Source organism: Acomys minous (assembly GCF_964271855.1).
Source record: "Acomys minous genome assembly, chromosome: 6".
Taxonomy (NCBI): domain Eukaryota; kingdom Metazoa; phylum Chordata; class Mammalia; order Rodentia; family Muridae; genus Acomys; species Acomys minous.
The window spans coordinates 26298321-26322165 of NC_140487.1; the positions used below are offsets into that span (position 1 = coordinate 26298321).

Below are 23845 nucleotides of genomic sequence, written 5' to 3' on the forward strand. Positions count from 1 at the left end.
ACTACTACAGCTTTTGTATTTGTAACGTGGAGATGATGTTCGCCATGAGGCTTAGCTGGTGCTTATAAATGAGCTGAGGCCACAGGAGGGGAGTACCATTACTTTGGATTGCATTTTGGAGCTTAAACTATAAAACAAGAGGGGTTTCCCTCTCAGCAATGAGCTGGTGGAACAAGCATTTGCCTACTACTTGGCACCTCATCATCGGATCTAACACAGACCGTGCTCAAATATTGTCATGTGCCTGACAATTATTTCTTGTGCTGGTTTTAATCCATCTCCTTAGAGATAGAGCAATCTAGATGCAGAGTATTTAGATGCTAAATTCCCAGCCTAAAGGTGAGAAAAACCTTTTCTGTATAGGGTCATGTTGTAAATATTATTTGATCATGATAATACGGCATATTTAAAATGGAGCTCAGCACTATATTATTATCCTTAATTTTCAAATTATAAAGAGTATTTCTCCTTCCCAGGCCATCTTATTTTATTATATATTCAGATTTAGTCAGCAATGGCTTGTTATTAGGTAGAATTCTTTACCTATTTCTTGCTTCCGTAGGTTAAAAAATGGGCCGTTTTAAAAGTAAATCCATGGCCTTGCAAATCTATTTAGCTTCACAAATATAAATTATTAAATCATACTAGTTGGTTCATTACCTAAACCCACACTACCATGTCCTTTTCACTCTTTCTGTTTTATTTGTCTACTGCTTTATTGTCTGCACCTTCTTGTGAGCTTTTGGAGGTAATAACATTCTTCTTTCAGTTGCACAAATTGAAAACTTACTTTTAAAAGAGCTGCCCCAGCCATTATGATCATGGCAAAGCCTAGTACCTCCTCGTTTGTTTACAAACGGAAATGGGCTGTCTATCAGCACCATCTCTCTCCGGAGTGCAGTTGGAGAAGCCTCTTGTACTATTATTACACTTTTCATTTTGTGTCATTATTGCAGTGATGGTAACTTTCCTGTTTACTTTTCTATTTCCAACTCATTTAAGACCTTTTTTCCCCACAAAGTGCTTAATATAAAGAGTTCTAATCAGGACCCTTTAAAACAGAATAAAGTGACAATAGAGAATTTCATGAGTTAAGTTACAAGACTTTACAAAATGGTAGTCATTTAAGGTTTTTCTTCCCTCTGGATATAATTAAAAATTTAAAAATTAAATGTCCCTTCCTCTTTAACTGAGATGACTTTCCCACAAATGGCCTCATGATTCTTTATTAGACTTTTTTTTTGGTATTTTAACATAATTAAGAAGTAATTATACCTAGGATCATATTAGAAAAATGGAGAAAGTGATTACATGTTTTCTGAATCCTTTGTTTTGCTTTTCCTCCTCGCAGGGTGCATTTGATAAAACTCACATGCTCATACATGGATGGTTCACCGTCATGTTTTCCTCAGATTCCTGTCACAATTGCAAGTCAGGCAATCAGAGCAGTGTCATCCAGCACTGGGATTAGCATTAGAGGCTAAAGTCAAGAGATCTGGGAAGAAACTCAGGGCAGGTCCTTGGTGAAGCCACAACTGAAGACAGCACTACTGTGTTGCTCAACATCTTACACAAATTTTTCTATTTTATCCTTTTCTTCAAGTTCCAAGCAAGCAAAAAAAATTGTCTCCTGGTGCTACTATTTGGTGCCTTTTCTTTTAGTTTAAAAAGATTTATGAACCTCATTTTTTTCTTTTTCCCAGAAAGCTCAAAGGTAAGTTTTATGGTGTATATTGGTTTTAAGCTTAATGGCCATAGTCTTAGTTTTCTGAGATGAAAGAGATGCCTCTATATTCTGAATATGTGTTCTGTATATTCTGCCCAGGGTTGTCAGGATTGTTTGCTGAAAATCAGCTTTAGCTAATTAAGCAAAATATAAAATAATCAGAAATGACTAGTGTCTCAGAGAACACAGCTTTGTTAGGTTACAAACTTGGGCATAGAAGCTACCATAATACTTCAGGAACAAAGCCTCTCGAGCCCTAGTGAGTGCAATGGATTGGGTCTCATACTTGGCCTGTGGCTATGGGAACCTAATCCAATCTCAACAGTATTGATAAAATAAATGAAAATGAAGTCCAGGAAATGAAACAAAAATGCAGCCAAGAAGGGTAACTAGCACCTAAGCAAGCTCAGCAGTGGTTGCAACACATTCTTAGTTTCTGTCTTTTCTGTCTTTTCTTTCTTTCTTTCTTTTTTTTTTTTGAAAGTGGTTTTGTAGTTGTGTATTATTGTAAGTCACATTATGTCATACTTTTAAAATGTAAATAATAAGTAATTGAACATAGAATTCAATATAACTTAGTGTTTATGGGATGTCTATATGTTCAGTTAACTGTGCTACAGTTCTGTGTAACATAGGTGTGTCCACAAGGTGCTTAACATCTCTATTTAGAAATAATATAAGCTCACAAAAGATAACTTAATGATTTATCCTAAGGGAAACAAAATACTAAATTTATGACCTAACAGGAACCTAGCATAGTATTTGATAGCATAGCTTCTAGAGAGACATCTTTGGATAAAATTCCAGTATTGATACTTAAGATGGAGGACTTAATCAAGTTATTTAAATTTCCAATATATAAAAGAGGTATAATACAATTTTCATTTAATAGGACTATTTTATTTAAAAAATATAAGATGAAAATATTATATAATGCATAATGAATGCTGGACAAGTTGTACAGAATAAAATTAACAGAATATTATGCAAACACATATACATACATATGTTCCTAGAGATATAGGTGGAGCCTCCTCAGTCCTTAAATTATTCTTTGTATGTTTATTATTTCAGTCTACCCTTCATGGGTGTAGCTTCCCTAACATTTCTAGAAGGTACACTCTCACATTATAGCAATATAATAACATATAATATAATATAATATAATATAATAATTATCATATATAATATTATATATATAATAAAATAACACCATTCTGTTTCTGAAAATAATTCAGCATGCATACACAATATGACTTACATGAATGAATCTTGAAATGATTATACTGAGTGAAAGAATATGGTAAAAATGGAATATACATTATACTTCATTTAATTAAAATTATATGAAATTTTCTGAGTGTGGTGGCTCATGATTTTAATCCCAGCACTTAGGAGGCTAATGCGAGAGGCTTGCCCCAAGTTGAAGACAAGTCTAAGGGACATTAATAAATACAAGGCCAGGCTGGGACAGTGTAAGACTGTCTCCAACAACAATCTCCTTATAAACTAACAAGGACAAAAATGCTACATCATGTATGCTAATCCATGGTGAGGAACGTTTGTCAGTTATTGCGGGCAGAACAGTGCGGAATGGGGTGAGAAGTGCTGGAAGAAGAGAATAAAATACTGTTGGAAATATGGTTATGTTCACCATCAAAAGCCATTCATGGTTTGCAGGTTTATACAACTGGCAAAACACAGAAGGTTGCATACTTTAGATTTTTATTGTTGTATGTCAATTATACTTCATAAGCTATCAAAATATCAAAATATTTCTTCATGATGCTCTGAACTAATCTGAGTTGTGCTCCAAGAGAGTAGCCAGGGCACCATTTTTTATGTTGGAAGAAAATCCTAAGGCTGGGACCCCAAGGAAGAAGCAGTGTACAGTGGACCTAAGAGAGTCAGTAAGAAATGGCATTGGAACGATTTTTGACAGGATGGAGTAAGTAAACTTCTTTAGTACTCTCGGCTCACCTAACAGAGTATTCCTTTCTTCTCTCAACAAAAATTCTTTTTAGACTACTAAAACCTCAGTGTGCTTTTATGAATTGTAACCATTTTTCAGCCACAGCTTATGTAGAAGAATTGCAATAATCCTTGGAGTTAGGAGATATCACTTTATTAGTTACATTTGCCACCATATATATTCTATCAAGTTTCTCTGGTCACCTGCTCCTTCTGTGAATCAGTCATATCCACCAAGGTCCAGGGAGTTTTGGACCCTTCTATTTTGTACTATTAACTCTTTGCCACGCACAGATTGGACTATGACTGTGTGTGTGTGTGTGTGTGTGTGTGTGTGTGTGTGTGTGTGTGTGTGTGTGTGTCTGATGACATTCACAGAAACAAAAGTCAAAGAACCAAGCACCTTCCCTTCAGGGCCAGTAGTGAGTTATTGGTCTAGTGTAGATGCCAAAATTTCCATATGTGGGATTCAATCTGTATACAATGCAATTATGACTGCCAATCATTAGAGCATTATGCATTTACCAATCTCTGTTCTGACAGTTGTGGTCCCAAACACCACCATAAATCTGAGCCAAAGCTGTTTGCCCCTCACCAGGCATTGTTTCTCCATAGTCAGGTTGGCCTCAGACAAAATGAAATTACATACAAATGCAACCCCAAGTTTTATCTTCCCCCATAGGATCTAAATAATTTGGCTCTAAGTCTTTGGGGATGATGTTTGTGAAAAAAACTGTAATCTTTGTTATTATCTATCTCAGGTGCAGGTGCTTCCAGAACTGTGATTTATCTGAATTGTATTTTAGTCAAAGGGTTATAAAGAGGATAATGTAAAAAGTCTTTTGAGACATTGTTAGTAAATTTTAAAAATTACTTTCTGCATCCACTTGAGCCAGGTAATTTTTTTATTCATGCGTTTAGGTCAGGCTTATGCATCATAGAAGATTTCAAGGGAATAAAAGCTAAGCACTCTGTATAAAAGCTTGGATACAGTTAGGATAAAGTTATTACTTTCAAGGCTCAGTGACAGGCATTAAAGGAGGTACAGAGAAATTTTAAGTCAGCAACGTGGCTGCTCTGACAAGGGATGACATCCAAAGACCTAGGTCTATGTGATCTGGCTGGAATACAGACACACCCTTAGTATGGACCGTAATCCCTCTGGTTGGAATACACACTTCTAAATCTTCTGGATGGAATATAGGCATGACTTTAGCACACACCTTTAATACCAAACAATGCCCTCTAATTGAGGGACAGACAAAGTGACAAATCAGAGAAAGATTTGATGAATAAGTTAGAGATAAGTTATTCCCAACTCTCACTGGAAATGGGGTGCTTAATAACAGCTCAGAGAGAGTCAGACAGACAGTTCAGTACAATGGGGGAGCTCTACTGTATTCCTGTACTGTATTCAGGAATAGAGTACAGTTAGGTGCAGTTCGGTTGAGTGCAGTTGAGTTCATGCAGTTCTCAGCTAGTGGAGTTCAGAGCCTGCTTTTCCAAGCAGATCAATTCAGTGAGAAGTGGAGAGAATCCGTATAGAATCACGGTAGAGATTTGATCCAGAACAGCTGAACCAGCCAACCAGAGCTCAGAAAGAACTAGAAAGGGTGAGCTTATTCATCAATTCATCAGGTAGCCTTAGAGGATGAAAACATGCCAGGCCTAAGTTAGCAGATGGAGGCTGGAAGCTGAAGCCTTCAAGCTCCAGGCTTGCAGAAGACTAGATTGTACAGGTGCTTGAAGCTTCCAGGCCTAGGCTGAGGGATAGTTAGATAGAAATGCTCCGCACTCAACCCAAGTCATGTGTTTGTGAAGCTTTGGTACTGATCTCATCTCATCCCCCTGTCTGAGTAAATAAAAACTACATTCACAATGAGGTAATAGTCTAAGCCTAAGGCTACAGAACTCCACAGAGATTTTTCCAAAGTTCATCTTCCTGCCCATTTTTAACTGTTCTTTTAGATCTAGTACTGAGTTATTGATCTTAATGCCAAACCCACACACTCAAATGCCAAGATTTATTCCTAAAAGAAGCTTGTTTGGGAAAATCTTTTGATCCATACACTGCCACAGCATTCTGTGATGGCTATAAAATATTAAGGAGGGCTTCGAATCCTTGTCTAGTGGACTGTATATCTACTGCATTTACATAGCTAGAAAAGTATAGAATTTTGGAATGTAACCTTAAAATTCAACGCTATGTTGAACATGTGTGTGAAACATTTCAACTTCTTATTTTTGTAACTGTTAGCCCTAGGTCTCACATTTAGCTATTTGAAGACCAAGGAGAAGTAGCTAGCACCAGTGGACCAAAGGCAGCTAAGCTAAAGCCCCAAGATTAAAAATGGCAGGGACTAGAAGTAATTTGAAGCTTCATATTTTTAACTACAGTTAGGAGACAAAGCTGGGAAATAAGAAAAGTCAAAGAACATAATTATCTCTAGGCCTTAGTTCCAGGGATTGTCTTATAGATAGATATACCAATTGGGACTGGGACTCACAACTCTGCTACAGGCAACTAAGGAATGCTGAGAGAGGAAGAAATGGTGAAATAGTCCTCCTATGGAAAAACTCACCAATTAGTTATTAAATGCCAAATGGTCAACCCTGGAATCATACATACAAGTAAAATTATACAGAATGAATGGGGTGTATATATGTACACACACACACACACACACACACACACACACACACACACACATATATATATATATAACTTAGTTTCATAGATATGTCGGTGTAATATATATTAAGAAAACAGACCATATATTGGAGAGAGATATGTGTGTATGTGATATATATTAAGAAAACAGAGCCATAAATTTGAGAGAGAGAACCGGTTATTTAGGAGACTTTGAAGACAGAAATGATAATAAAAATCTCAAAAACATTTTTTATTAAAAATGAAAAAAGAGCTATCAAAACTGAGAAATTTGCTCTATTTTCTGACTTACTGAGTTGACTTCAGTTGTAAGATTAAGTTTTGAATTAGAAACACTCACCTTTGACCCCCAAAAGGTGATGAACAGTCACTGGCCAGAGGCGACCAAAGAGAAACAGCAGCCAGCAACCACATACAGCCCAATAAGCTGGATCGTACCCTGCAACAGAAGGATGCTAATGGAGAAACATTAAATTTAAACACAGTTTTGGAGCTTATTGATAGCTGGGTAGTAATGTTGGTTTCTTAGTTTTGACAAATATGCCACAGTAATATACAGTGATCACATAAGGAAGCTGAAATTGGCCCGGTTTATGTGATAAGTCTCCACAATATCTTTGGAATTTTTTCTGCACATCTAACACTATTCCTGAGTTTATTTTTAAATGAATCAAAGAAAACTATAGCTGTCAGAACACAATAATAGTGAAAATAGTTCTTGTGCTAAATGGTTTGGGGGAAGGGTTAGTAGAAGGATACTTGAGGCTCAGTGGACCACAGTCTGAGAGTATGTCTTATTTCAGTGTGCTGAAAAAACAAGGGCTCAGCAAGGGCTGGATTAGGAAGACTGTTTAACATTGGGCAGGAGAGGGGAAGTGTAGCCAGAACTGTGGAGAGGAAAGATATGGAGTCCTTGGGGAGCCAAAAAAGTAGAAGATCAAAGGATGAATTACAGATGGCCACCAGTCAGACCCCTGGAGATACCTCTGCCTCAATAAGGAGCTCAGACACTGCATGGGAGAAAATGGGGATGAAGTCACCAGCTCTGTAGCAGCAAGGGAGATGCATGTTTGAGGAAGAGATGAAGGCAGACTATTGGGGATCTCTACTGCTATAGTTATGAAGAGAAGAGGGCAAATTTGAAGATACAGAGGAAGTAAAATAAGAAGCCTTTGGTGATTTCACTCCAAACCGCTGATGTGGAGGGGGATCACTCAACCCAATGTGTCCCAAAGAGAATGAATCCAAAGCTGCCAGGCTTTCATCACAGCAGGTGGCAGTGATCCCCAAGGCTCCACCTCCATGTGGCTCTGGGCTCCAGCTTTGCCCAGGCCTTAGAAGAAAGAAGCCACACTAACTATGCAAAGCCAGATGCACAAAAGGGGGTGGCGCCTGGCAAATGATAAATGTTTGAAAAAATTTAGTCACTGTCCAAGAAGAGATAAAATGCAGGTATAGAAATCACTTGTAATATTACATCTAATTGAGATTTCTGACATTTTAAAAAGTAGATTTATCTATTATATTTTATTGTTTTATGAGTACGAATGTGTTGCTTACATGTACATCGGTGCACCACATGTGTTCCTGGTGCCTGCGGAGGTAGTGAGCCTCCAAGTGTGTGCTGGGAAGCGAACACTGGTTCTTTACAACAATTGCTCTTAACCACTGTACCAACTCTCTAGCCCCCAAAAGTAGATCTGAATCACAGCATCATTCTCATGCTTCCTTATGAGCTTACTATCTTGTTTGGTTTTTTTTTTTTTTTTTTTAAGTTCTCAGTCTTTGAATAGCTAGTAGGATCCACATTTTGCCTCATCTGAAAATATTATCGATCCCTGCTCAGATATAGGCACTGGACAGCTCATTTTGCACATGAAGAAGAGAAGGGGAGCAGGAGATCGCATCTGACATGAACTCTAGTGCCCATGATTTGAACAGAGTAGAAGTTTGTCTGTTTCAGCCTGTACAGGTCATGCATGTGTTGTCCCAATCTCTGTTGAACGTAAAGGCATCTTCTCCATAGAGTCCACTCTGGCTCTTACAATCTTTCCGCCTACTCTTCTGCTTAGAATCCTTGGCCTTTGACAGAAGGCACTTGAGAAAGAGAGACATCCCACTTAGCACTGAGTGCTCCATAGTCTCTAACTTTCCACATTTTCCAGCTGTGAGTCTCTGTATTAATTCTCATCTACTACCAGAGGAGGCTTTTCTGATGAGGGTTGAGCAATGCTCTGAGGCATAACAACATGCCATATTAACGTGTTCATTTAGCAGAATACTAGCAGAAGTTTTTCCTCTAGGGCCCATGACTTATCCACTCTCAAGTTCTTGGTCATGTTACCTGTCATAGGTAGGGGTTCCATCTCACAAGGTGGGCCTTAGATCAAAAATATAAATAAATAAAATACTTAAAAATAATTTTCAAGTGTCTGGTAATTTCCATATCCCTTGTATCACTATTCTGCTGGTATATCTTGCAGAAAGGTCACTGCTGTAGGTTGCAGGTTTTGTAAGTGGGTGATATTGATGATTAATTTCCCTCCAGCATCACACAGAGTACTTTCCAACAGTGTGAATCATAGTCCAGGATGGTGATGTTTTTAGTTGGACACCAGCTCAATCTCTCCATGTTCTGTAATGTAAGCAATGTCTTCAATAATACAACTTTATTATCAGGTTATAGAGGGTGATCAATAGCCTTGTCAATACCCTGTAATGTTTTGGGAGAGTTTAAACAATATAAAATATCTTCTAGAATTATAATGATTCAAAGCAGAAGTATTAAGACAATTGAAAGTCAAGCAACCCAATGAAACAATATGATAAAAGGTCTGAATGGGCAACTCAAACTATAACTCAAATGGCTACTACAATTGTAAAATTATACTTTACTATTTAGTCAGGAAAGTTAAAGTATAAAAATATATTTTATACTTATCTGATGAAAATCATCTTAAAATTTGGACAGCATTCTTCTGTACTACCAGTGAAACAGTAAGAAAAATAATTAAAATTTGATATGTTGACAATGTGAAGATATGTGCCCTATAAATCATGAAATTCTACTTCTATAAATATGGTGTAGAAAAATTCCTCCCATTAGCAAAGAAAATGCATATAAGATGATTATTATATTTTCAGGTAATAGAAAACAAAGGAACTCAACTAGGTATCTATCAACCACATGCACCTACCTGACAATAGAAGAACGGATTACAATAAAAATCAACATTGACTTAACAATTAGAAGAATTTACATGTCTAAAAAACAGCATTGGAATAAGGTAGAAAAATACTGACTATATTTTTTTCAGTATGTTTTTGTACCTTTTGTGTGGGAGATGCCAGTGACAGAAAGCTGTAAGGGCAGGTCGGAGAATGGCAACCATCTGAGTCAAAAATGCTAAGGTTGTGTGTACCCTGAGAATGAAATGCACACATCAAAATAAGCCTGAGCACACCAAATACTCAATGTGGTTTGTGTTTTAATATAGCAAATATAGTAAATCTCAATGATATATATGCTTTTTAAATATTTATAGCTCTATGTGGGTGTGAATATTTCATAATTTTTAAATATAAAAATAGTAAAATTGTAAATTGTATAAGTATTTCCAGAAGATGAATGCACATTTCTAAAATGTTTTAATATGCAAACTCAGTAATGATTTAAATCTTCTTTCTGTGCAGCATGTTTTCCAACTCCACATAAGTCAAGACTAAACAATAAACACACATGACTGGACATCAAAAACGGTAGAGATGTGAAAATGGCTCAGCAGCTAAAAATGTTTGCCAGGCAAGCAAGAGGACAAGAGTTCTGATACCCAGAACCTGTGTAAATGCCATGTGGGCATGGCAGCTCACTTGTAGTTCCCGCCTCATAAGAGAGAGAGATCCCTGGAGCAAGCCACCTGGGGATAGTGTGGCTATTCTCTTTGAACTTTGTGTTTGAATGAGAGACCCTGCCTCAAAAAAAAGTTGGTAGAGAAATTAAGGGAGAGTCTTCAAACCACCTTAGGCCTACATATATACATGCACATGTACACCCACACATGCCCACACATCACAGACACGTAACAAAAAAGATGAAAGAAGGGAAAGACATAAGTCACATGCTTTCTCTTGTACATAGAATCAAGATTTATTTTAATTATTTTAATACTAGTATTCACCCTCCATTGCTTTAGTTTGATTACATAGTTTTAAGGTTTAAAAAAAATGGATCTCGATCATCTGTTCATGCTCATATACTGGTAGCTCATACAGCATACATTTCATAACTTCATAAGCAGCAAAGGATCTCACATTTAACCATATATATATATATATATATATATATATATATATATATATATATATATATATCCCATTCTCTGTACAATGTTCACTTTAATTATAATGGACTAACACTCTAGAGCTATGAAAACCTTAATGGACATAATCTTTGTGACGTGAATGTACCATATTTTGTACTTGTAGAAATGTGAGAAAGGTACTGAGTAAATCCAAACACAATGAAGGAATACCTCATATTTTAACTACTGTCCATGATTATGTTGTGTATTTTATACATATGAACCATTATTTTATTACAGCATAAAATCGTGATAGGCCATAGATTTGCTCTATATAATTTACATCACAGAGTCCATTGGTTGAACAATGTCTGTTTCCTACACTTGATTAAGAGCTTCAAGAAGATATGAACCTATCTTTTTATCATTTATGCATGCCCATGTGTTGACAAAGTACCTTGAAAATAGCAGATATTTGGCAAATATCTATTGACTAAACCCTAAACCAATCAGCAGTCCTAAGGCCAAGGGATATATTCCTGATGATAAAATAAACTAAAACATTAAATGACTTGACAAAAGGTAATGCAGGTAGAAATTTACAAAGATAGATTTAAGTGGTTTTCTAATATGCAACCTAACACTTGCTTCCCACTGATGCCCAAAAAATGAGAAAACACTGGAGTTCAGAACACTCCTATAAGTTTCTGTCCACTTCCCACAAAATGCTCTCAGCATCCTTTCCTCTAGAAGGATAGTGTGATGGTGATAGCACTACCCTGGCTTCTTAAATGAGAGAAAGGAAGGAGCCTTCTTAATGCCCAAGGCCACATGTCAGTCCTGTAAGAGAGAAGGAGTCACACACTAGCTTTCTAGCAGTGGCCCTCAAGGCTCTACACTTTCACACTTGTGATACCCTCACTGAAGCATGGAACAATTTTGGCAAGCTTCTTGGAAAATTATTGAGCATAATTGTAGTTATTCATTATGTTTGCTATTTGCACATTAGTTCTGCATCCTCTCTGTTGCAAATTTATCATGTTCTTGACACATCTCACTGCATCAGGAGGGTCTCCGTTATTGAGGCAATTAGATAATTACTCATAAATGCTAGTAAGCAATGAAAAAGAAGCCTGTTGCAGAGATACGAAACACAGTCTGTGTATTTTATGTGTGTTCATGATAGCTATGGGTTATTTACTATGTATGACCTTTTAGACTAAGAAAATTATAAACTGCTTCATGCACTATGCACAAGATCGAGAGATTTACAAAATACAATCTGATATGGCTAAGATTGAAAACATACTTTATCATATGATATTATTAATATTCTTGACACATAACTGCTTAAATAGAAGAATTATCTTCTGTTTTTAATTAGTAGTAAAACTAGTGAGTTCTACAGCACAGTAAAGTGCATCTAATTTGTCAACTGTATAATTAAATATGTGTACATATACAACATGAACACTCATACACATACACAAACACACACAGCTCACAGAATTCTTTAGTTTCCTGCATTTCTTTACCCATGGTCGAGTCCTTATGAACTTTCCCCTTTCAATGTTAGCATGTCTATTGATGTTGTCCTTGTTCAGGTCATGTTTAAACAGCCATGTTAGTGAAATTTCACACATGTGACTTCTCTGACTTTTCTAGAAGATACAATATCATATCAACTTCCTGTTGTCCTGGCTCTTATACTTTTTTGCCAACTTTTCAGCAATGGTCCCTGAGCCCTAGGTTCCAAATCTGTGATGTAAATGTACAAGTAGTTACAACTTGGACCCAGAACTCCTTGTTTTGAATGTTTGTGGTTTTCTGTAACGGTCTCTATCTGTTGGAAAGGGTAAGTTCCTTGTGAGTAGTGAGAACTACTCTTATCTGTGAATATAAGTATAAATATTTAGAAGGCAGTTATAATTATCCTGGTTTAGCAAAGTAGTAGTTGTAGATTTTCCTCTAAATTTCATTACTTCAATAGCCCTGAGCAGTTGGTTAGGTTTTTATTACCAGGCATAGTTTTCTTCTAGGTGAGTAGACCTTAAGTTCATATTAGAGATCTGCTCCCTTAGGTGCATCATGTGGTTCACAGGCATCTTGCCTGGGTAGGTCTATTGGTTGCTTCCCTCCTTTCAAAGCTTGCATGGCCCTTATGGTGCCTTGAAAACTAATCCTCAGGGAGAAGGCTTTGGGTCAGATCCAGTTCAGCAGCCTCTGGGCATGGTATCTAAAGTGTACAGTGCCTTCAGCAATAGGGACTCACACTTCCTCCTCTGAGAAACAACCAAGGGTAATAGAAATAGCCTATAATGTTTGGGGAGTTCCTTGAACAACCCTGACAAACAACTCAAAACAAGGTTCCTCATACATGGTGTTGAGGTTTTTGTTAGATAGTCTGTGCTGCATGTTAGAGCACTGTCAGTGCTGAAAGGAAATTTTTGTTTAATCTAAGATGTTTATTTGTATCCCAACTATATATATATATATCCAATATATATATATATATATATTCCTCACATGATAAACACCCTCTGGAAACACTACACCAAACAACAAGAAAACAGTCCTAGCATCATCAGTATATCTAGGTTTCCAAGGCAATAAAAGGGAGAAAGAAAGTTTCCCTGGAAAGATCATAAGTTCCAAGATTATGGTAGAAATTAAACAAGATGATTCTGGAAACAGAAAAATAGGTTCTCTCTCTCTCTCTCTCTCTCTCTCTCTCTCTCTCTCTCTCTCTCTCTCTCACACACACACACACACACACACACACACACACACACACACACACCACATGATTACAAACATATGAACATATGCACACAAACACACACATTATTGTAAGTCTAAGCAATGGAGGAGGCTACTTATGGAAGTGCCGATGCCCAGCCTTGGTATAATATGAGCAAAGAATAAAAATATATTATGTTATACCCCAAAATATAAATGTTACACTAATATAGTGAATAAATAAATGAACAAACAAATAAGGGAAAAAAGAAAAACATTCCTGCAGAATTTCACTATTTTGTACAATTTCTCTGCCTTCAAAGAGGGCAAGTATAATAACCCACTGCTTTAATAGAGTCTACACACAATGACTTCTTCCAAAATATACAAAATGGACAGAAACAAATTAAAAATTAACTTTACACTGGAGAAATTTGAAAATGCAATATTGAACCAAGGTCAAGATTCAACACTGTCATAATTAACATATATACAATGAGCATGTGAGATGATATGAAAGTTCTGGACCTGTGGTTCTTCCTTCCAGGAGCTCACAAATCTAATTATGAAAAAAATGTCAAACAAATTCAGGTTGGGTAATCTTCTAAAAATATAAAATCACACTAATCTTCAAAATTATTCACATCATTAAGAACAAAGAACATTTGATAGTCTAATATTATAGATGGCTCAGAGAGATGAGATCTTACAGAACATCTTGGGAGACTAACTACACAAAAATATTACAAAGAAAACTAAGGCAATTCAAATAAATTATAGATTTCAATTCTTAATAATTTATCAATATTAATTAATAATCATAACAAATATCCACACAAATATATAATATTAATAAAAACAGATGTGGAATTTACAGAAAATCTATGTATGATCTTGACAATATACCCATAAATTTGAATCCATTCTCATATTAGAAGCTTATATTTAAAAAACAAAAGCTTTCTCTGAGGTTTATGAAGACCTTATCTATTTTACCTTATCTTTCTATATAATCATATCTATCTATACACCTAGGATGTATATTATTGTGATAAAAATAGAATAATAATTGATATGACCATGATTTGAATATGTTATTTAAAGATGTTTTTATGTTGATGTGAAATAAGTTTAATTTTGATACATTGGTATAGAATTCAAGTTAAAGATTATGCTTCATACATTATATATATATATGTACCCTAATGTGAGTTACTGTACCCATACAGCTAAGGTAGAATACGAGGTTTACCTTCAATACTTTGAAAGTGCTGTTGCAGGCTGTTTAGGAGAGTAAATTATATATATTAATTGTCAATTGATCAAATCATGGTCATGGTAATTACTAGTCTATTTTTATCACAAGGTTATAAATCATTGGTGTGACACATAGGTATTCTATAGACATATTAGGTAACATAGTTAGATAAGGTCTTCAAAAAGCCTCAGAGTCCTACAGAATATGGCATTTAAAGATGTTTTTATTATGTTAAAGATTCTTTGACAGTAAGACAGGTTAACTCCTGGCAACACCCAAATTACTTCAAAGAAGATGATGAGCATCAAAGAACCTCCTTATGGAGATGGCTTCAAATGTGGCAAACAAGCCACTGGGCAAATGTCCTCATTTCGGCCATTGACAGAATACTGCCTAAAATTGGGCAATCTTAGATGAATGCAGAGTCGTTGGCCAAACTCTGCCAAGACAGGATAAGCAAGTCTTCAAAGTTCCTGTCTCACAAATATGTCTGTCAGATATACTGGGCCAGAAGGCTAAAGATGATGCTCTAGTATTATAGAGAATTTTGGGTGACTGTTCAGGCAGCAAACTATATCTGCCATTTTTTTTTCACTTTGGAAGCTGCTAACCTGCACTTCCTGTTTACTCGGGTAATTAATTTTATTTCTTCTCAAGTCTCTGATGTGGTTGAAGACTAGATAATTTAGTTTCACAATTAAGGTTAGTTTTTTAGGGGTTAAGATATTTTCAGGTCTAGATAGATGCTTCAAGTTGATGCAGATGAGATATGATAGATACTGATTTAAATTCAGAATTTTAGACTCACCAATATAGGAAAATGTTTTCTAAAAGGCTGCCAAATACAAATAGCCAAAGCACTACGAATGTAGCATTAATATAATTCCTGATTGTTTTGTGGTTCTTCTTGCTATGTGTAGTTTACTTTATGTATGTGTACTAATACAAAGGTGTATGTAAAATGTTTAATAAAAATTTAAAATAAAAAATAAATAAGTACATAGAAATTTTAATAAAGAATTATGAAGTTCTGGAAAGACATATCAAATTGGCCTGAGTTCAGATCCTATATTTAAACAAAAACAAAAACCAGAAGCTAGGCACAGTAAGAGTGAGACATGTCTGTAATGACACAGATGTGGAATCATACTCAGAGAAATCCTGGGGACTAGCTACCCCTCTAGTCTACCAAGAATTGGCACCCATGGAAGAAGGCCCCTTGAAGAAGACATCTAACATCAACCACTGGCCTTTACAAGCACGTGTACTTATACACACACATACATATAAGAAAATGACATGTGAAGGAATTTCAGAAGAAAAGCACAGTTACATAAAAAGCAACAATGGAGAAAAAGGACAATCAACTACTATTGATAACCAAGACCTAAGTGGCTATTTATCACTTTCAAGCAAGTGGTAGGAGCATTCATCATCATTGTCATGGAAACTCTACCCACAGGAGCTGGTTTCCTTGCCTGCCTCTTGGAGGGTGCTTGCCTTCCGCAGGGCTGATATCCTTAGGTGAGTCACTACAAGCACCTCAACTGATGACAAGGAATGAGCATAGCAAGTGCTGTAATGTGGTAAGCGCCACATTTCTCATTTCTCTCCTAGAAGTAAATATCAGTAACTATAACTCTACAAAAAATGATGAAATTGGTGCTAACCTTGAACAATTCCCAAGTATCGAAGAGATCAGTTGTTTATTACCGAGAGATTGTATTTTCTTTGGAAATGGTTTTCCTTTCCACTGCTTTCAGCAAGGCTCCCCCTGTTTCTTTACTTATGAGTCTAGGGTTTTTAATCATTGGTGTTGCTTCCCATTCCACAGTCCTTTTCTCCTTTACTGTCCCAGTGCTCAGCCCTTTTCTTGGCAGATTCTTTAAATAGTCCCATTATCATTCACCGGGCCTGAAACATCAACTCAATCTCTCACGCTCCTGTTTTCTTATTCAACCTAATTAGTCCTCGTTTGAAGAAATTATCTTTCAAGTCTCTCACGGCTGTTCATTCCTTTCTTCTTCTGTCACCAGCTTTATAGTTTTTCAACCTCACCTGTAGCTAGCTGACATTACCTCCTGTCTGGTCTCATTTCCCGTCTGATACTAAACTCTTATACAACATGCAAGTTCTTTATTAAAACAGCAGGATTTAAGGTGAAAGTAGAACACGGCTTTTTTTTTTCTTCCCACCCCTACCTTTGGGAATGAATTCTTTCTTCGGCGTCTAACAAGTCAGAAAGTTCCCAATATTCTAACTCTTTTCACTCTCTCAATTTGATAAACTATAATTATAAACCCACAGTTCCCCGCTCTCTTCTGTTGCCCCAGCTAAGTGCCTGCAAGAGAGAGTGCGGACTATTCCGATGCGTCCTTACTCTTCCTCACTTCCTTCCTTGCTTCAGTCAGTGTTTCCTGGAACCTTCAAAGTCAAGGCCAGAACAAGGAAAATTAGATGTAAACACAGCAGTGTCACATGTCCTGTAAATGAAATCTCTTTTTTGAGTGTATGGACTGTGTAAATACTGTTCTGTTCCTCACTCAAGTCCTTATGGGGCAGCACGTGAAAGGATTTCTTCAAGTTCCCTGACTGCAGCCCCGGTCTGTTCTCTGGATACAGTCTACACTGTTCCCTCACAGGAGCCAACGAGAGAGAGAAACCTGCTCTCTCTAATTTCTTTGGTTTAAAATATGGGCATGGAATTCGCACATGTGGTCACTGGCATGTTCTGCTTCTTGCAGTGATAAGCAGAGGTGAGCTTCAACAAGCCAAAGCAGGTGTTTGAACCCTGTTTGCATTTCCCATGAAAGTTTTACTAAGAAAGTTTTGTTTTTATATATAGTTAAAACTATTTTTATCAATGTACACATTTATTTGGAAAAAGATAATCGAATTCTTATAACTGCCATAGGCTATTTCCTCAGATCATTAATCCAAAATCCACTTTTATCATCTTTAATGAGTCATTACAATCTACTTTCTGTTACTCAGCTAATCTAAATATCTTTTGTAGGCCTAATTTAATCACTATTTCTAAATTCTGGCCTTATCACATCTCTGTGCTTTGCTCTATTTCTCCCTGCACCTGCTAGTTAGTCAGGACTATCTGTTGCATAGAATTTGGTTAATTCACACATAAGTGTGCATGCGCGCACACGCGCACACACACACACACACATACACAAAGGAAAGATGAAATGCCAACAGGGTTTCCACAAGCTATCAAATCTACAATTTTGGAAAATGCTCAAAGGAGAAAAACTGATAGCAGAAGGCTAGACTAGTGACTTTAGGAACGCATTCAGCACTCCTAGCCCCAAGATTTTAGATTTAATTAAGTGCAGAAAGGCAAAAGAGGATAAGGAACTGATGGGCTCTTAGGTAAGTTAATAATACAATAATGGAGTAGGCAGCGAAAGAGAATTCTCTAGCAATTTGTGAAGCTGTGAAATGAGTTGCAAAATGTTTAGGAGTACAAAAGTACACGGGAGCCATAGGCTTCTACAGACACCCAGCCCAGGCCTATCCTGGCCTGATGTGATGGCCCCATTGTTCCCTAGGCATGACACCTGGCTCTAGGCAAATAAAGAATAGAGAAGTGAATCTAATGCATGCATGTACACACACAACCAGTGCTTTACTGTGAATGAAAATTTTACTCAAATGTATTTAAATGGCCTGAAGTCAAGACAAAAAAAAAATCAATTTTTCGTCAATCTGAAAGACAATATTTTTTGCAGCACAGATGGTGACTATGCTACCATGGTATAAATTTTGCCCAACTATAAACTTCCCAGCATTCCATGGTCACAATTGTATACAACACACAAATACACACACACACACACACACACACACACACACACACACACACACACACACATACCCACACACACACACACCACGAAGATGATATTGAAGATCTTTTAAATTGAGCTGGAAAGAGTGGGAAGGAAATTAAGAAAATTAGAAAGGGGAAACCTCAGGTTCTTATTTAGAAACAAGCTGCTTGAGAGGCTGCAAGGTCACAGAGATTCATCCTTACATGTAACTGGACTCTGCTCCTCGGCAGTCCCAGCAAATAACCCCCATTGCTGGCATCTGCAATGACTTGGTTTTGTGTGAAAATATAAGTATCATCTCAATGCAAAAAAAAAAAAAATAACCAAGAGAAAAATGAAATGAAAAATGCATTTATAATTTAACAAAGAAAAATGCACTAAAATCTAAAGTAAAATAGATTCTTGTGAAGGAGTCTAGAGACCTATAGCCACACAACACAAGGATTGGATAAGCCAACGTATAAAACATTTTAGGTGGAAACAGTAGTACAGTGGTAGAGTAGCTCATTTTCACTTCCCTATGAAGTGGGGTGACTTTAGCTTCAGACCTGCACCCACATGTTCCATGAAACAATGATAATTTAATGTGACTTGGATTTTGTCTAGTAACTTGATTGTGTCTGTCTTTGATGAGGAATAAGAGAGGTATGATGCTTATTTATTACCTAGTGTAAGTCTTGAAATGGTTTGATACCAATGTACAGTCAGATTTTTTTTAAATGTACAGACTTTTAGACTAATACACATGGTATTAAACATAACATAATTAGGCAGAAAAAGTCTCTAATCTCATCATAGAGTCCTGGCATCTATATTGATACAGAATGAAGTGCTCCTATTTTAAAATCTATTTCCATCATTAAATACTGTGATTTACTCATGAATTTACTCCATTGTACTTTCCATCTTCTTCTTGTGGTTTGTTGTGTCTCGTTGTTTCTGCCATTTGAGGGTTGGAGAGGTAACAGCTGGTGTCTAAGAATGCTTAATCTCAACTCAAAAGACAGCAGGTACAATGACTGACTCCCAAAAGCTAATGTCATTGCTTAGGGGAATTTGATGGTGCTAAGGAATTAAAGCAAAAATAAAGTTGAGAACAAGTGAGGAACTTTCTCAAGCTGTGGCAAATATAATGGGTTTGAGGGGAAACCTGGAGCAAGGCGTGTTTTTACTCACCGTGTTTATTGCACTTAATCAATAGCTATAACTGAAGAATATCAGAGAAGCAACCCCAAATAACACAGGACACCCTGAGATTAGGCCTAAGACAGCTATTTCCTTCAGGGATTTAGCTATATCCCAGAATCTTCACACATTCTCAGCTTGGTCCAGAGGGGAAGCTTTGTAAATTATAGGTCCAAACCCAATGTGGCATCCCTTAACTGAGTTGGAAGCTACAAAAATACAATCAATAATAAAAATGTTTCTGAATGTGCAACAACCAAAATTTAGTCGATAATTAACTATATAATGAATCCGAGCTTGTTTCTCACAGTGTCAGCCTGTGTTGTATCACGTCACTTCACTGTCACCTTGTCTGTGACCATGGAGTGCCGCCCACACACTCATCCTAGGCGGTGTGAGCACATGCTGCTCAAAACACCTCAGCTCAGATTTGAGACTGCATTGTCCTTATTGAACATGCAAAGTCATCTACTCTTATAGAAATACAATGGTTTAGCTATGAAAAATATGGCATTTTAATGTTCTTCTACATTGGATGCAACTATAATTTATAGTGTTAGGTTGTACTATGCTGGAGTGATCGATTTCAAATACTTGTTTGAGATGATTTATAAGTCAGGCTGTTTCAACCACTTTATTTCTTTTGACTACAAATCTTACAACATCTACTCCTTACTAGTTGAGATTATTGTTGCTAGTCATTATCTCTGTGTTCTTAAATGCTGGGTATAGCAGCTCAAAAGGTTTTTTTGCTTTTGTTTTTGATACTAGATTCCAACTCAGAAATGATTTCAATTTAACAAATGTCAACACCAAATAGTGTTACCCTGCCCCCAGAAAGGCCAGTTCACATACATAGGTATGTGATTATAATCCCCAATAGGTTGTTATATATCTTTAAAAAACAAAAAACAATGCATAAGCTAGAAATGTATATTTTCAAAACACATATGAATTCATTAGATATTTTTCACAGAAGCTGCTTCTTCCCTTATTTTCACTGTTTGATTTTTTTACCGACAATTTTGGTTTTAATATTGTCTCTCTTTAACCTTTGTTGTACCAGTTGGTCTAGTGATAGAACAAATAAGTTTTTGTGTAAAATCTCATTACTTAGCCAGTTAAATAAAGCATATATTCAAGATATAAAAAGAGAATGTACATTATTGAAACAACATTATTGGAATGAAAATTATAAAGCATTATTAATCACTGTGGATTCAGTGGATTATGAAAAGTCTAAGCTCTGATCATGAAAGCTAAATTCTAATTTGGCTCCGTTTGATGTGACAGTTTCTGTCACTTGAATACCTCCGGTGTGAGGCTGAGTATTTGCAGAATTAGAAATAAGTTAAGATTCCTTTGAAAGTATTTGCACTTTTTCTTTTTGATAAGTGTCTTTTAAGAACAATAAAGGGATTTATTTTAGTCAAGTAGTAGTGAAAATATTGGATGATCTCAACTGCTTTGGGATTATATCAAAGGCATAGGATATATGTGGCTAGTGAAGTCTGGAAGAGGAGACTGGATGAAGTTTAATGAGCGAGACAGTAAAGGAGGGAAAGGAATAAAGAAAAATGATTTTTTTTTGTTATGTAACAAAATTATATAATTTTTTTAAAAATCAAAGTTATTTTGTATGTAAGAATATTATTGATTTTATACTTCTAACTTAATGCACTGTGACATTTTGGTTTATAACTCTGTCTCATCATCAATGAACTTGCTTAATAGATGCTTTCATACAGATATGGTTAGTATACATTATTGACAACATTGCTTATTATAAAATGTTAAACCTAAATTATCTCTAAGGTAAATTAAATGCTTTATCAATTTGTGATAGACACATGTGTAATGACCAATGGACTACTTAGATGCTGAAAATAGAAGGGTTAAAGTCATTTTAAAAGAAAGATTTGTTCACCTTTGTTTACTTTTTGTTAGGTATTCACCTTCAAAACACTATGAACATTTTCTTCATGATCATCAGAACTGTGATCTCTATTGTCTATGACACAACAAATCACAGAGAAGAATGGAAAAAAACTTTTCTAAGTCATTAATATGGCAGTGATTTTAGACCTGTCTTATTAAAGAATTTTTTCTTCTACTTATTTTTCTATCAATTTTTATTATATTTTGTAAAAAAATTATCTGAAACAAAAATTAAAAGGTAAAAGAAAGGCAGTGTGCATTTACCATAGACATAAATCAAAATTAAAGAGTATAGCTAATGCTAGGAAGTGAGGATTCTCTTCTACTTCCTTTTACTGCTTATAAAAATCCTTGAATCAAAGTATGTCACAGTGATTGAGACACACTTAAAGGGATAATTCCTTTCTTTTCCCTCTTCCCCAATTTGGTTTCAAGTGAAGGTAATTTGCTCTAGCATTAATAGGACTGGGTCAAATAGACTATTTCTCTGATCTCCAATGAATCACTATTTTTTCATTAATTATTCACTCATTTTAAGTTCAATTCTCAGCCCCACTCACTCCTATCCTAATCCCACCCCCCCACACACACACACACCATTCTTCTCTTCTCCTCTGAGAAGGGAAACCCCCTCCCATGTGTACTAACCCTTCCTGACACATCAAGTCAAGAAGGACTAAGTGCATCCTTTCCCACTGAAGCCAGATAAAGCAACATAGCTAGAGGAAATGGATACAAAGTCAGGCAACAGAGTCAGAGACAGCCCCAGCTCCAACTGTTAGCAGACCCACCTGAAGACCATGCTGCCCATCTGCTATATATGTGTAGGAGACCATGGACCATGCATGCTCTTTGGTTGATGGTTCAGTCTCTGTGAGGCGCCATGGGCCAAGGTTAGTTGACTCTGTAGGTCTTGTGGTGTCTAGCTTCCTCAATTCTTCCTCCGACAATCCCACAAGACTCCCCGAGCTCTACCTAATGTTTGGCTGTGGGTCTCTGCATCTGTTTTCAACAGCTACTGGATGAAGCTTCTCAGAGGAAAGTTATGCTAGGCTCCTATCTGCAAGCACAGCAGAGTATCATTAATAGTGTCATGGGTTGGCTCTCTCCCATACACTGGGTCCCAAGTTGGGGTGGTAATAAGTTGTCCCCTCAATCTCTGTACCATCTTTATCCTTGCACATCTACTAGGCAGGACAAATTTTGGGTAGAAGACTTTGTGATGGGTTGGTGTCCCCATCCGTCTACTGTCGTCCCCATGGGCCACTTCAGCCTCTATATCCCCTGCTGCTAAAAGTCTCAGCTAGGGTCACCCCATAAGCTCCCAGGAGCCTCCATGATTCAAGTCTTAGCTCCTCCCAAAGATGTACCTCACCAATATCCCTTCTTTCTCTCTCAACCCTCTTGCCCCTCTCACATCCCACCTTACACTTCCTATGCTCGATCTCTACCATGATCCCCTCCCCACCACTTGCTCACCCAGTTCCCTCTCTCCATTCACCTCTGATGTCTATTTTATTTCCCCTTCTGAGAAGAATTCAAGCATTCTCCCTTCGGCCCTCTTCTTACTTAGCTTTTTTTTTGGGGGGGGGGGGAAGGGTCTGTGGATTGTAGCATGGTTATCCTGTACTTTATGGCTAATATCCACTTATAAGTGAGTACACACCATGCATGTCTTTCTGAGTCTATAACCTCACTCAGCATGATATTTCTAGTTCTATCCATTTTGCCTGCAAACTGTATGATGTCTTTGTTTTTAATAGCTGAATAATATTCCATTGTGTAAACATACCACAATTTCTTTATCAATTCTTCTGTTGATGGACACAAGGGCTGTCTCCAGCTTCTGGCTATTACAAATAAAGTTGCAATGAACAAAGTTGAGCAAGTGTCCTTGTTATATGACAGAGAATATTTTGGGTATATTTTCAGCAGCGGTATAGGAGGGTCTCAATGTAGATATATTCTCAATTTTCTGAGAAACCACCAAATTGATTTCTAAAGTGGTTGTACACATTTGCACTCCCACCAGCAATGGAGAAGTATTCCTCTTGTTCCACATCTTTACAAGTCTGTGCTGTCCCTTGAGTTTTTGATCTTAGTTACTGTGACATGTGTAAGATGAAACCTCCCAGTCATTTTGATTTGCATTTCCCTGATAACTAAGGCTGTTAGAGATTCCTTTATTGAGAAGTCTATGTTTAGCTCTGT

The 23845-nt window shown here is 36.7% G+C and overlaps 1 protein-coding gene across 1 annotated transcript in view; it reads left to right on the forward strand.

The window, feature by feature from the left end:
- Positions 1 to 23225, forward strand: part of TEX47 (testis expressed 47) — a 215567-nt gene extending 192342 nt beyond the window's left edge. The window contains exon 3 of the transcript XR_014780041.1: positions 23208 to 23225. The gene's annotated coding sequence lies outside the window, so the exon portion shown is untranslated. The remainder of the gene's footprint in view (positions 1 to 23207) is intronic.
- Positions 23226 to 23845: the final 620 nt, after the last annotated feature.